The 17,047-nt window shown below is 28.3% G+C and overlaps 1 protein-coding gene across 5 annotated transcripts in view; it reads right to left on the bottom strand.

The window, feature by feature from the left end:
* Positions 1-17,047, bottom strand: part of LOC100159916 (muscarinic acetylcholine receptor M2) — a 93,133-nt gene that overhangs the window by 9,730 nt on the left and 66,356 nt on the right. For 3 of the 5 annotated variants that reach the window (XM_016800774.2, XM_008180260.3, XM_016800772.2), the window contains 2 exons: positions 1,725-1,885; positions 62-248 (listed from right to left, as the gene is read on the bottom strand). The gene's annotated coding sequence lies outside the window, so the exon portion shown is untranslated. Of the gene's footprint in view, positions 1-56; positions 249-1,678; positions 1,886-17,047 lie in introns of all 5 variants that reach the window. The other 2 variants (XM_029490372.1, XM_016800775.2) reach the window with 2 other exon arrangements.

Below are 17,047 nucleotides of genomic sequence, written 5' to 3' on the forward strand. Positions count from 1 at the left end.
TGTTATTATTATTATAGGCACTTAATATACTAACTATAAAACATTTAAAATATTACCTTACCTGAAATCGTATTCAATCGCATTCAGCTTCAGTATTACATTAAAATTATAGACATTAGAAAATTTCACTGGTTTTTATATGTTATTATTTTTTCCTTGTACACTTGATCATATGACAATTTATATTTAAAAAGTGAAAATTGTTGACGTCTGAATTTCACATCCTTAACGGCCACGTGTAAGATATCCTGTAAACCGTAATCAACGTATAAATATTATATTTGAATGTGAGAGAATATCTACGTTTAATGAATAATTTTAGAACAAATGCCCATACAACTAAAATTATGGATATACTATTATAATATAATATTATAACGGCCGTGATGACATAAGCAAATGGATATTGTAAATTGGTTGACTAATTAAATACATTTTTTTTTACATTTGTACAGCTAAATATGTTACGAAAACCGATCAAAAGGATAATGAATTTATGGAGCAGTAGGCACCTATAAAAAAAAAAACGGTGTTATACATATTTTTTTACTTCAAACTTTAAAGTGGATTTATAATACTATTTTTATTGCAATAAAAACACGTATGAATAGTTATTGATTTTGTACCTATGCGGAATTTGTTCAACCATATACCTATGTATATTATAAGCTCCGGGGACATGTCGGAACTAAATTATTCCAGTTACCGGACCTGTCATAGCCAATAAAATATGTCCTAAACGGTTTCCGTTATTTGTGTCGGGTCGCCGCGAACAGATGGATACATGTACACGAGTCATTTAAAAAAATGTAATGTACCTCTCTCTACCTTCACTACGTCACCACACTCCACAGAGTTTCCAATTATATATAATATTAATTTATATTATATACAAAACTACTACCACTGTGTTACGCATATTATTATTACTTTTATTGCATTTCACAGAGTGTGGTGTGTGCGCGCTCGCGGAATTGTATCATAATATCATAATATTATATTGCCACCATGGCATTAGAATTTAAATATGGTTTAAAATAAAAATGAATACTAAACGCGTGACGGCGAATATGAAAACTATCTAACTTGTTGATCAGGAAAAGTACAAATCTTCAAAGATGTATAATGTGCCATATTTTTTTTTCAATTCCCAAGGGTTGCACGCAATGCGTAGTTGAAGTCGGCCGCGTCTGTCGTCTATACCACGGTCTTGAAATATTTTATTCGTCGAACAATCCAATTCCAGGGAGCTTCAGTCATGGCTACATAAAAAGGTCAGCGCACGTCAAACTGTTAGCATAACAATGAAAAAGCGACCACCCTGGCGCCAATACTCTCTCTCTCTCTCTCTCTCTCTCTCTCACACACACACACACACACACACACTCACTGGTAAATCATCAGGGGAGGATTGGCACAAAGAATCGGACGGACCTCGGCGATGTTTATGAATTTTGTATTCGGACAAAAACACAAAAACCGCGGCCATAATATAATATAGGAATACTATTGAGATTTTTACTCAGACATCAGCGCTGATATGCTTAATATAATAATATCCGGGTCAAAATCTTGGCAGCCCAGGGGGGTGAAACTACGCTGTATGCATATCAACCCACGTTGAATTATAATAACGACGACGACAACAGTAATAAATCATATATTATATAGTATTCACTATTCTGGTCCCGACGGTCTTTCGTCGCCGGATATTATGTTCATACTTATTAGCGTCGGTTTTCCACGACGGACACGGTTCAGGCCTGGTCAGGCAGTTATACAGCTGTTGTAGCAGGGTTGGATGTAGCATTTCTCCGAAAACGAATGTCGCCGGTTCCCGTACCGACGTGACGACCACTGCTCCTTATCGGTTTGATTTGACACCCTGTGCATGGAAATGAGACAATTTAATAGATGTAGGTATCGGAATAATATTGTGGTTTTTGTGTGGGGTGCGGGGATGGGATTTCGCAGATTTTTGTTTAGCTTGCATCATAGCTCGGTCGCGGTGCAAGCTGGTTCCAAATGAACTGCAAGCGGTTGAAACGTCTCAGTCGGGAATAATATTAGTGTATTATTATATTACTATACGTCAGTGAACTTCCTAGGTATTATTCTGCATGACTACGCGAGAGTCATCGAGTCCTAAAACCATACCCAACTCAATTTTCGCTAAAAATGACATTCGACATTCAGTAAAACGGATATTGCAATATATACAATCATAAAAATATGTAATATGCATGGTTAAATATATATAACATAACGTAGTGTAGCCACCGTTTGAAGTTTTTTTTTATGGTATTTATTATTGACATTAGTATAGGTTAAACATTTTTTGATTCATGGTGTTTGGATGGATTCCAGAACATCCCCCCTCTCCTCCACTGTTAATATGGAGGTCGTAGGTAGAATATAAGACACAAGCACGAAATAATATTTAAAGATTTTAACACTTTTGAATCCATTTCATAATATTTGTTAACAACTTATTATAATATTATTATTTTATTGATATATTATATTTGTATAAATTAAAATAAATAATAAAAAAGCAGGTAAGTGGATGTCGCTCTGCTGTACAGTAGATTACAAGTGGATCATTGTATAATGGTTGTATTAGACTTGAATTCAATGATATAATATCATTGTATAAGAAAAACGATTCTGAGTGGAGACGGTTTGTCAGTCTTGATATTTTATATTTTGTTATTATTTATTTTATCATGTAAATTGAATTAATATTAAAATATTATAATTTTGTATTCGTTTCTATGCTGATAAACAAAGCGTTAGGTAGAAATTAAAATCCCATTATTAGCGTTTTTTTCGTAATTTTCCAGTGGTTTTTCCCGTGGCATTAAATAACTATTGAGAAAATCGAAAAATTACCTCTTTAAAGTACCATCTTGATCCAATTTGCTAAAAGATAAGGTATTATATGTTGAAATCGAAACTCTACTTTTGGAAGAAATTTTGTATACAGGATATAAAAAAAAAAAAAAAAAAATAAACACCATTGTAAAAACAATAGCTTCCTCGCTCCACTCAGAATCTAAAATATTATTGAAATTACTTATCATTATTTTTTGTTGGTATATTTAGCTTATTAGTTTATTATAAATTAATGTGAAAACAAATATTAATTATATTATACTAATACTATATTATGGTAGATATTTAATGATATTTTACTATTAACGTTTCGTTAATATTTGTGGGTAAAGTTTTAAATTATACAATGTAGTACCTATGCAATAGTATACAACATAATACATATAATAACGGTACCTACTTATAATAAACTAAGTATTAAGTTATTACTTATAAGTTATACGAATTTTTATCAACATTTATTTAAATTTACTCATGCTTTAATAAAGGAAACATGATATTGTTGCAACAAATAAACTAGGTATTAATATTTAGTTAAAAATAACGTGGCTAGTGTTTTTGTTGTACAAGGGAAATTTATGATAGTATTAGGTATTCGAATTATATAAGTTTTCGCGTCAATGAATTTTGTAGTGACGGATCCATGAAATTTGTGGCCCATAAAAAAATGAATAAGTTTTTTAAATTGATACTCACATTAAATTATATAATCTTATTATAAAATATTAAGGATTTTTTTGTATAATATTATGCGCAACTTATGCTGATATTGATTTAATACTAAATATAAAATATATGACAACTTTATTATGACGTCAATAAATCTGGTCGAAAACTCCAATAGTTGCCATCTTGAATTATTGAGATTATAAATTCATTGTTTTTATATTAAAGTTGTTTAAATACATTTTAATATTAATTAGTACCTATTGTAATTTGTAGATAGGTAGGTATTTACATTTTAATTGGCCATTTTGAAACTAATTTAGTTATTGATATATAAAGTCTGATAAAGATATTTATATATGTTAATAAATAATAAAATAGTAAGTGGTAACTACCATACCTACATTGAGGGTATTTTTTTTATCAATTAATAGCTATGAAATTAAAAATAATTAAAAAAGCTTTAAGTAAATTGTATTATTTTAATTTAATAAAATATTGGAAAATATGTTTTTAATTTTTATAAAGAGATACAGATTTATTTTTTAATTAAAAATGTATTTTTATATAACTAGTGCGTTAGTACGTGTGGATGAGGAAAGATTGAAAATTACCCAAACGCTTAATGATTGCAAGAATGGAAGGAACCAGAAGACAAGGACGTTCAAGAAGTAGATGGATAGATGAAGTAAAGAATTATCTACAACATATATGTATATACGGAACTGGAGAAATGCTGTTAAAGATCGCTCAGATCGTATTGAATGGAGAAGAATTGTTTTGGAAGTCAAGAACCACTATGGCCTGTAGAGAAAGCCGTGTAAGAAAAGAAAAATAAGTAAGTAGGTACGTTAGTTATTACCTACTTACGTTACATTAATATAACCTATATTTTAATATTCCATACATATGACATCAGATATTTGTAATGTTCAGCATCAGAGTAGGTAAGGATTTATCAGAATTTGTATGTTTGGAAAAAATACTAAGAAGCATATTACAGTAGGTTTTTACCTCAATAGTCTACAAAATATATTTTTTAATAACATATTTTTACCATATTGGTTCTCAAAATAATTAATTGTAACTAATTTGAATGATCCTCAAACGTCAGTTCAGTGCCTCAGTGGTCACTGGTCAGTCGTCTACACTTATCCAAATTATTGTATTACCTATTTTTAAAGCTTATTTCATGGTATTTTATGGTCTTATTATACCGCATGTTAACGTTTTTAAGTGCAATAAAGATCCGTCTCTGGACAAATGAGCTATTATATACGAGTAGTTCTTGTAAAAACAATTTGAGACTTTATTTTTACGTTATATTTCCTTTTTTTTTGTAACGGAATCTGAGAAAAATATCGTTTGAGAGTTACGTGGCTTTGCTATTATAATATATTAATATTATTATTCTCAATGGACATTTATTGCATTTTAATATATTATTGTATCTTATTTTCTGGGAGGATTCCGGTGCGTAAAATAAATACGATTATTGCAAATGGGTAACATCGTTAACAAAATTGTTATAGCACAAACGATAAACGTGCTACAACTGCTATAAAATACATTTTAAACGAATTTTTAAATAAATATACAATTTTTTCTTTAGTTTCGTTTTAATTGTTTAGGCTAATGGCGTATTACTTTATATTTATTTATGTTTAATATTCTTTTTGTATACCTATGTATACCGTAGGTACCTATATTAATAATGTATACGAGAATGTTTAGTGGTTTGTCGTCTACGGTGTGAGCTATACATAGTGGTCTTCTTTTCTTCTATTTTAGCCTCATCTGGATACACTATCCTACGGGGTTCTCAGTCGAGTCGACGGTGTCAATAAAGATAATAAATTCCTAACAGTTTAGTGAATGGGGTTAGAGAGGAAAAAAAAACGGAAAATTGAGTCTTGAATTAAATATGAATCCCACTCCCGGTGTTTGTTCGCCGGGCATTGATGTTTAATGGCTTTTCGTTTTGTTTGTACACAGACGTGTCTATGCACGTAGTATGCATAGGCTGCAATTTTGGTTAGCTGGGGATGTTAAACGATAATAATAATAACTAATTATTAATTCATAGCGCTTTAGAACCATGTACCTATCCACCCTATCACTTTTTTGCTCGTTCATGAATAATATATGCATTTTTATTAGGTAAATGACAAGACGTAATAGAACTCGTAAAAACCTATTGAGTTTATTATACGATGTACCTATTTGTTTTTAATATTTTTTTTGTATTCTTGTTTGAATACTTATGGGCCAGTGATTTTTATACATTTTAAAACGATCTGTTTAAGTATCTGCATTTATTTGGCTACCTATCGCATATTATTATACTAAGTAAACTCATCTGCATACAAATATTTTTTTTGGTGATATTTTTAATTAAAAAAACAAAAATACATTTATTATTCATGTGTAGACGGTAGTGTAGATATATGAGACTGCATACTTTTACGCTAGATATTAAAATTATTAGATACTTGTGAGGCATTTTTTTTTACTTAATTTCGGTGTTTAATCTCAAAATTAGTAATTTAGAAGTGAATATGTTTTTTTTTATTGTGGTTTTGTATTTAGTTTATGTTGCGCGTTATATTATTAAACTCAATAATACAAAACAAAGTATTAAAAAGTATTATTTTAATGATTATTAAATAAGTTTGGCGAACGCACTAAAAAATAAATAGATACATTTTACAAGATTGGGCAAGTTAACTAGTTTTTTTAACTCTTTAAGTTGATATAGAAAATTGTAATTAAGTTTAAATTTAAAAGTTACGTTTCATTTTACTTTAATTTAATTTAGTTAAAAATCAGTAAATTGCATTTTTTAAAACTGAGTATAAATAATCTAAGGCATAATTGCATAAGCAAATTTGAAAGTATAGTAGATACACAATATAAAAGTATGGTAATAAAGTATAAAAATAATATATAATATGAGAGTAATTGACAGAAATAATAACAGAAAAGAAGGGATACTATATAATGCCAGAACCTTACCCTGCTAACAGAATAGTTATTAAGTATTAAGGTTAATTTTTTAAGTGATCTTGGAACCAACTGATTTTTAGATGTCATACTGGGTGATTTAGTAGTGTTATTGCAGAGAGGTTTTAAATTAATGCGTTTGGGTAACATTGTAATTTTCTATGAACATATATAATATAAAGTTGTATTTATATTTTATCCATATTAAAATTTAGAAATAGAGCGCATTCATCACTTTTTTATTCTAAAATTTTTGAAGATAATAATTTGTACAAATCAAAATATTTTAAATCAATGGCGGTTATATTATGAAAAAAAATTAACTTAACGTGACTAACAAATTAATTAACTGATAAAGTAACTGCATATCATGAATAAAATTGAAACGTTAAGAACTTTAAAAAAAAATAATCCTAATGCCTTACTTAAAACTTTAAAAGTAACGTCTTAACTTCTTAGCTTATCTTTATTTTTTTAACTCGTTGAAGTCCTGCCTTGACATGTTGTGTGTAAATTATATCTATATACATACTAGAAATAATAATGGAAAAATTATTCATGATTTATGTTACTATATGTTATGTTGATATGTAAGTCAGTGCTTATATATTATGTCATTTTAGTGTTCTAAGTGAATACTCAACGAAATCTATAAAAGCATACATAACCACTCGCAGAAAACGAAATATTCCTTACTCATTAGTTATTTCGCTATTTAAAAGTTGAGTAAAACATTAAATTAATTAAGGATGTAATCTTTTCCGATCAGAGTATTAACAATTATCTGAATGTTATTAAAAAGCTTTTGTTTATAATTGGAATGAATTATTTCGGCAATGTTATGAATATATCTATCATCTAGGCGGTAGATTCAAAGTGGTGCGAACAAACAATTATTTTTTGATGACACAGGCACATATCGCGCGGGGTTTTTAATACAGGCGGGGTGGAGCGAAAAGACTGATAAAAATAATGAATACTACAAAAGGCACAAAGCTAGATGCGTACTTGAAAATATATTTTTATGCTGCTGAAATGTTTTGTGATTATGTCGTGAGGATAATACCACCATGCTATAGTAATATGCTGTCCAAACTGTTCAGAAAATTCAATTAATAACTATAATAAAGCCCTCATACTATAACATACTCTTCAAACATTATAGGAAAACTAAAAAACATGAAATTATATTGTGTTTAACTCGAAAAATGTAATTATTCTCATTAGTTAAATACTTATTATGAGATATTTTAATTTATAAATTATTCACTATAGTACGGAATTTATGTCTAACAATCAAACAGGTCGAGCGAGTTGATCTTCACTGCTTTTACGGTAGTACCTAATTATAGGTAGGTTGTATAAAAATACTATGTGCTGAGTATTATCATAAAGGCGTGTCGGTAATAAATACTGCTTACTTCACGTATGCTGCATTACTCAAATAAAACCCTAATATATATTTGTAATTTTGTTTTTATAATATAAGAGCTTATTGATGTTGAAAACATATTTAAATATTTTGCGACAAGACGTATCGGATACCAAAATAATATTAAATTGTTTTTATGTATTTTTTACACAACGATGTTAAACAATATTTTGGTGACTTGTTCTTTATGCCTATATATCTATATGCTTGACGGTAATCTTCATTTCTCTGAATCGTTAGGTAATATAACATATGTGTAATTGAAATATATACGTTAGTAAAATGTTTAAAAATAAATAAGATTTTATTTAACAGGTATGCAAGGGTAATCTGCAGCGTTAACGTCTGTTGGACAAAATAAATTGGACACAGTCCTGGAACCTTTCAGCTCAGTGTGTACTCGTGTATACAATGTGTATTATACGTGTGTAAATATGTGTGTATTGTGAACTTTTAAACTTTTTATTTAAGCTTTGTGGGAACTTCACTATACATTTTAATATATGTACTATTAAATTACTGTGCCGAGGTGAAAAAGGCTGTGTGCGCAATTTTCATGAAAACTACTTTTCTCTTATACCACGTAAGTATATATTTATTATACTATTCACATATATTTTTTACAATATCGTTTTCATTGTGTATTAATTTTGAACGCTATATTCAATTACCTACGGAAATGATTTTATAAATATTTCACATGTAAGCAAGTGATTTTTATAATTTAAAAATGTATGTATTTGAAACTTTCAGTTTGAACAATTTTCACAAAACTTTAATTTTGATATATAAATTAATTTAAATTTGATATTTTAAACTAGATTATATTTTTAAAATAAATTTAATATTTTGTTCAGTAAAGAAATTACTAGCAATAAAACACGAGTAACTATACATTTCAAAATAATTGGCTTTAAAATTTATTTTTTTTGTCCATTATATTGTTCTAGTACAATATAAATGTGTTATATTTGTTTGTCTTTGTGAATTAGTGATATGAATTGTATGAACGCTGTGTTTATCAACGCTCTCATTGTTGTATTATTATTTTTTTTTTATTGCAAAGGGCTGTAAATCAATTAATATAATATATTTATATTTCGTTGATAACTAATAAAATATAATTAACACAGTATGTACCTATGTAAACTTGAGCTTTGATATTATTATTAATGTTTTATTTGCTTAAACCTAATTTATTGCTGAAAAATCGTAAATCCATACCATAGAAAGTGAATATGATTTTTAGATTAACTGTGTAATTTTCGACGATAGACCGTGTTGCAAAAAAATAATCGGCATTTAAATATCAGACGTACGAAATTAACATGGATTTGGGTCACATTTATGGAAGGACAGCGACAACTGATTCTACTTTTGTCATTCTCTTTTATACCAATTAAGTATTTTAATTTCGTAATTAGAAATATTTAAATATTTTAATGCATTTATTATTTTTACTCTTTTGCCTTAATACAACTATCTAATTGTCAATTAAATTAATTTATAGGTATTTCACATAGAAGAAAAAAATAGATTAGGTTAGTAATAGATAGATAGTTAGATAGATAGATACTCGGCTGATTAGAATAAATTATTATTTTTAATTTATTGGTTCTAAATTTATATGTGAATATTTTCGTAAACAAAATTTGTCTTGTTATTATTATTTATTTGAGAATAAAGAAAAATTAACTTTCGGTTAGAATTTAGAATTTACTACTTAGTATGTATATTATATATATTTTAAAATATAATGTTGGAACTTGCAACAATAAAATATTACGAGTGTAAGCTTTAATATTTAATGATCTATAAATCTTATTATTTGTCAAAACGAAACAATACATTTCTGTCCTACATCGAAGGATAACAAAGGAAAAAAGTGTATTTTTTAAAAATATTGTTTGTACAACACCAATATAAGCAGTATTTTTTATAATGTTATACTATTGATAAATGGATTGAAACAATGTGTTTTTTGGAAATCATTGATACCCAATATTATGGTATTACCAATGGCCTATGGTACATAGATACTTGGTTTAAATTGAACATATTATTTGAAAGTCACCCTTACTTTTCTTGGAAGTTTTTTGTGAATCGTGTGAAGCGTTAGGACTGTATAGTGTAGCTGGTTATGTTAAAAAATAAATAACTAATACGTAATATTAATCCTTTGATAATAAAAAAGCTCTTTAAACTATCTGTCTATATGTACGGTTAAAATGATTTAAAGGTAATTACATTCAATCACAAACCTTTATATACATACTAATATAGTCATAGATGAACACAGTTCATGGATGGATTATACGATTCATTATGCTACGGCAACAATTTCGTGTATGGATAATAAACAAAAAGAAAAAAAAGACCTAACACAAATTATAGAACTTAGATTTAATCGTCGGAAGGAAATCAATTAAATACGACGTGTAGTTCAAATAGTCAGTGACGTTCGTCACACATCCTCGACTCGAATTACGCGAGTAAAATTTAGTGTATAATAGGCACGGGTATAATGTATTTTATATTTTAATTGATGGTCACGGCTTTTTTATATGAGTTTGTGTGTTTTTTATCTCAAATAAGTTATGTTCTAACATTATTTTATGCACCACGTAACGAGCCGAAAATAATATCGCTGCTATTGATCACTATCTACTGTCTAGTTGGTATTCCTTTACGTATATAGGTGCCAGAAATAAAAAAGATTTTTCATTCTAAAATTGCGCGTATAAATTTTTTTTCCTAGTAGTAGTGTAGTTTTATATAATGATATGTCTTCTTTTACGGTATGATGTACATATATTATTATTTTACATCATTTTATATGTATATTTCATCTTGCAAAGTATTAAAAATGCAAAGTATTTTTCACGCAATGCTATAAGTTTTTTTTTTATAACGCTTTGAAAAATATTATTTTCGTATACCCTATCGTATTGCAACGATATTATAATTTTAGTCATTAAAATATGGAAAACGAACGAGTTACGTCTACGAAAAACACGTTTCCCCGATCTCACGTGACTGCGCTTCCTAAAGTTTTGTCTAAGATTATAATACCTACCTATATACCTAGAACCTACTTAATATATTAATATATTTGCCTACAATTATTATTTTAATCTTTTTACTTATACGAATCGCACCTGACACAGGCACTTACATTTGATTTGCGTGTGTTGGACCTGTGGATGAAATGAATACATTGTATACTATATTGGTGATAGATCCGATGAATAATTTCACGGAATAAAAACATTCGCCGTCTGTCCTTGTTTGTCGTCATCATAATGTTTTACCGCGGGCCACAAACGGCCGGATTTCACTGCGCAGTATTTTTGCGATTTTATTCTATAAAAGATATGAAGTAGACGAAAAGGGTGTTAGTTCGCGTGGTAGGTAGGCATTATTATCGACAAATAATTCGGGCGTATGATTTAGTAACGGTTTGTCGTCCGTCCGCTTGTATTATTTAGACGGTGGTTCAATAGCAAACATGCTGCACTTGCAATATATTATATTCTGGGCTTTTCGAATGACATTGACTGGCAATAACAAGTATGGATAGGGGGGGGCCTTCATTTTTTTCTCGCTGAAAATGTCTACGCACGTCTATAGTATTACGGGTGGACTGCACTTAGACCCGTGTCGTATTATAATATAAATATTATATTATACGAGTTGCGGGATTGGAGAAAAAATTCGAATCTATGGTTATTCGTTTTTGAATTACAACTAAGGTCATTTGTTGTAGAGTTATACCAAAAACCAAAATCGATTTTGTCGAAAACCATCTTTGCGTAAAAATTCCCGCTTTTTCTTAATTTTTCTTTTCTTTTTCCAGCGCTTTCAAACACTATTAAGATTTTTTAGAATTTAGACCCCCCCCCAAAGTATTCATTTTCCTAATAGAAAATATACTGTTGAAGAAAATCTAAGCATTTATATTGTCCTAAAAGGTGATGACAGTATTAAAATTAAAAAAAAAACACATCATTGTAAAATCAATATACATTCATCGCTCCACCCAGAATCTAAAATGAGAATTTTTGTACAAAGCCAATTTTCATCAAAATCGATTTATAATGAAATAACAACCGTATACATAGGTAGGTACATGAAATTGTCTTACCGAATATTGACAAAATATTTTGATTCTTTTTGAACTACTGATAGCTGTATACCTAAGCAATTTTTTTTTTAATTGCTGTCAGTAAAAAAATTTTGGTAGGGCAATAAACTTAAAAATGTAATAGGGACAGTTCAAAAAGTTGTTAATAGTGAAATTAAAAAAAAGTCCTCAGTAATTTTTTACGACTGTCTGAAGTTAGAATTTTGACGAAATTCATCAGTCTCGAAAATTTGCATATTTCTTTTTCAGTTAGTAATGAATAAAACATTTTCAAATATAAGTGATGAAAAGAAAATTACGAAAAATTGCAAATTATATTGTAGTAAAAAAATAAAAATGTATAAAATGATAAATTTTTTAGTTAATGATTGAAAAATTAAAACATACTTTTTCATAAATAGTTGATATTGTAACCCAAATCTCTAAAAATATATTCACACAGTCATTTTTATAGACATTTTAAGTTCAAATTAGAATAAAATTAGATATGTACCTAAACGAAAAAAACGTTTTTAGTTATTTTTTTGTAATTTAAAAGTATTATTCGTGGGTAGGTACATAAAACTTTTAAAGTACAACAAATTAAATGTTTTGGACAAAGTAAATTTAATATACTGTTAGTATAAATTACTTTAATAGCAATATTATAAAATATACTTATAGTAATATAGGCAGACCGTCTTCGTTCAGTTTCGGTTTTGGTGTAACATTATTTTACATCATTGAATTAACATTTAACACATCCAATACAATGATCCATTTGACATCTAATGAACAGTAGAGCGGTACCCATTTGCCACCCTTTTTTTTTTACATTAGTACTTCATTAATTCTATAGTATATTGTGTACAGTATATTATATGTTAAAAATGAATACCCACCCACCCAAATTTTGGAGGAGCAGTCGCTCCTCTAGACCCCCTTTGCCACGCCACTGGTTGGAATGTATGCGGTTATAGGTACCCGTATAGGTACTTATATTATGATTGCGTGGCAGTTGAATAGGGAATGATTTCTAGTGTTATTATTTATTTAATATTTTTTTTTCATAATAATATCTAAATGGTTTATTTGCATATTATTCTAAAAATTTTTTTTTTAATTGGCATATTTTTCGAATTGATCGTACACTGTTCCAACACTGGGGCCAACTTCACGGACATGCCGCGCGTAATTGCCGTAATTTGTCGTACACGTATAATATGTTAAATGTTTATTGTTGCACATATATTATTAGAATATGTAATAATGTGATATGGTGTTTAGTTTATAATGTATGTTTTTAGTGTGTCTACTATGTAATCGTATTTACTTCCAATGTTCTATCTGATAACTCTAATGTTTTTATACCTAGAGTTTTTCTTACTGTCGACTTTTTATTTTTTACAATACGACCATCATTTATTGTAAATTGTAAATTGTAAATTGTAAATTCTTGTACTTATGGGTTAAGCCCGACGTAAATTAACTATCTATATTAATAAAAGGCAATGTTTTTGCGTGTGATCGATCCATAGTGAAGTCTATCACACTCATGGTTCTGAAATTTGGTACATATATATATGTCTATAATAGGCAAAAGTAATCATATACCCGGAGATGTGCACATCGAAGCAAAATTTTTAAATTTTGTAATTTAAAGGGCCGCTCACACGGAAATTTATTGGCTCACGAAAAACGAATATATTTTGTTCATATGTAGGGTTGCCATTGGTTACAGAAAATAAAACAGTTATTATAATATACCTAACTGAATATAATTTTAGACCTGTATTTTATATAATATGATTAAATCCACTCAAATTACTGTGTTCAAAATATGTAGATATAGCTTACGTTTAACAGAGTTTAAGACAAGGTAAATTGACTGGCGTCTGGCATTATTTCATTTGTCACTGGAAACTCCATGTAGGATACATGATTAATAAATATATCTATTATATAAAATCAAAGGCCTAAAATGAATTATCCTTGTGCAAATACACAGTTTTTGATCGATTTTCATAAGCGTTCGTCTATAGATTCAAAGAGATCTGTATCATATAGTTTATTTTAGTTATAGTATACTTTTTACTTTTCAACACATAAATGTTGAATTTATCATAGTTGACTCACGAAAAACTTCCATTTTTTATTTATATATTGTTACCATTGGTTGCAGAAAATAAAATATTTATCATGATTGGATATAACTTTTGACCAGTATCTATTGTATTTGGTCAGAACAACCAAAACAACTGTGTTAAAAATCCATGCAGTTGACATATTTTAACGGAGTTTAAAAAGAAAATTTGATTTGTCACGAGTAACGCCGCGCAGGATCAGCTAGTAAATATATATATAAATAGTAAACATAATTATTTATTTAAAACTTGACGGGCGAAAGCCCATTTATAATAGCATGTTCGATATGGGCTTTCCTACGGTAACTACAGAATATGGTAAGTCATTAGGTGCGTGCCCTTAAATTACCATTAAGGCAGTGGAGATTTTTCCAGTTTACAACTGGCGCGCGTGTTGCTGCAAAGCGCACTACAAATTACAACTATTCCTACATATTATATTTATTATTTTCGGTACGCATATAGTCACTCAATAGTCTGTACTACTGTACAATTATAAAAAACTATTAGTTTGTCACAAAAATTGTCGCATATTGTCATATTACATTATATTGTATATGAACAAACGTTTAAACTTGCGATTTTATCCCATGTGTGCATTCTCACGCTTCGAAAAAAATATGATTTCACAAATATCCCGTGAGTTATATTAATATTATGGTTTGAATATAAACCAGCGGATACATTTTGTTCATTAATAAAAAAAAAAAAAAAAACATAGTATGTAATAAATAGTACCTAAACTGTACATTTATATCTATTATCTAATTGTTATTATTTACGTCATAATATTGGAATTAATATAATATTTTGACATTTTCAATTATGGCTCAAAATGAAACAGAACAAAGTTATATTGTTATGCGTTAAAGTATTATTTATTGCTATTATTTTTTTCTCATTATGACCTGCAAGTTATTCAGTCTTCAAAAGAAAAGACATTAAGCTATACTTTTACCTTAAATTATAAACAAAAAAAAGGCCAAGAAAAAAGTCCACGAAAAAAAGTTTGAACAAACGGGGAAAAATAATTTTAGTTTCCAATAATAATCAATTTATTATTATTACCTACTATATAAATCAATTAAAAAATGTATTAAATAATAATTAACTTATTTGGTTGCAATTAAAAATATATTAAAATAAAGTTTAAAAAATCTGTACGACGCACCAATATATACTAGTAATTTATTTATAAATTGATCATCAAATTATTTATTTATAATTTAATAATGGGCTACTATAGATTTGTCACTAAGTGTCCTTTTTAGTCTTAAGCTGTTTTTATGGGCAGCGTAAAGTATATATAAAAAATTATATTTATAAAATTATCATTGTGTAATATTCAATACAGTGATCAAATGTTCAAATGGTCATACAGTGTATTACATATTAGTGTAAAGGTCAAATTACTTTTTGAAAAATTTATTTATTTTTAAATGATGTTTAAAAATTAATCAATTTAATATTATAATCTTCTTTATAAAATTATATTGAATAAGTTGAAATATATAATTAAAATACAGAGAAACACGTGCACAGAATGAATGTGAAATTAAATGTTGTTTTCGCACTTCTATGAGTTGTAGACAAAGTGACTTCAGTGATTTTTAAAAAATATGGGATATTATATTCATATTTGAATTAATGATAATAATATGCACACTAACATAATACACAGTAAGTCGCTTAATGTTTTAACTAAATTAAATTGTATACAAATACAAAATAGTATTATTATTACTAAAATTATTTTTTTGACCTTTTTTATAATCCGCACCGCCACTTGCCCATTATGGGGGGGCATTGAACAATAATATGTGATTTTATCGTTGCTATATCGGTTACGAAAACGTAGTAATTATCTCAATTTATTGTAGTATATCTAATGCAGACTTAAATTATTCTACCCTCTAATAAATACAATATTGATTTTATATAATATGATGGGTCGTGATATAACTGGCTGCATTCTGTGTAGGTTGTATCCATTGTGCTAAGAAAATATCTGCAATTGATACGAGACCAGATGAGGTGTTCGACGAAAATAAAGAAAAAGTTTCAGAAACGTTATCAAAAGAAAATAATTTGAATACACTTTATTTATTTATTATATTGACCTACCTATTTGCACAATACCGTATTATGTTTGACAAGAATGTTTGTAATACAATTACAATTCAACACCGTACGCAATACTTATACCTAAATTTCAATAGAAAAATACATTACTGGGAATGGATTCCTCACCTGTGTTAAATGTACAAACGATAGAATATATATTGTAAGCCTTCAGAACACATACATTGAGTTACATGTTAACTTAACCAGCAGAAAGCGTTTTTAAAAAATACTTTAGATTTTCAGTACAATATCATAGTACCTAGGTACAGTTTTTGGAACCAAAAAAAGTGGAATGAATGTTATAATTTAACGATAATATTATTATATGTGATGTAATAAGTTTTATTATTTTTGATAACATATTGTCACTGCGTTAAGTCTGCTATAAATAAATAAATATATTCTGTATTTGGGTCAATTCATGAATATGTTTATTTATCACATAGGTAGCAATCAACCGAAAAAATGCAATAAAACAACCATAATGGCTGATAAAAATTAATGCCAAACGAATTGTGCGCTGTATTCGAAAGACACGCTGCTAAGTCAATACGCACGTCGACCTTAAGAGGGCTGTCAGCGCACTATTTGTTTTCTCTCTCTGGGCTCCCACGGCAACATAAACAAAATGCATTTACGCAAAATCATTTTTTCTATGCG

The sequence above is a fragment of the Acyrthosiphon pisum genome, chromosome A2 (genome assembly GCF_005508785.2).
Source record: "Acyrthosiphon pisum isolate AL4f chromosome A2, pea_aphid_22Mar2018_4r6ur, whole genome shotgun sequence".
Taxonomy (NCBI): domain Eukaryota; kingdom Metazoa; phylum Arthropoda; class Insecta; order Hemiptera; family Aphididae; genus Acyrthosiphon; species Acyrthosiphon pisum.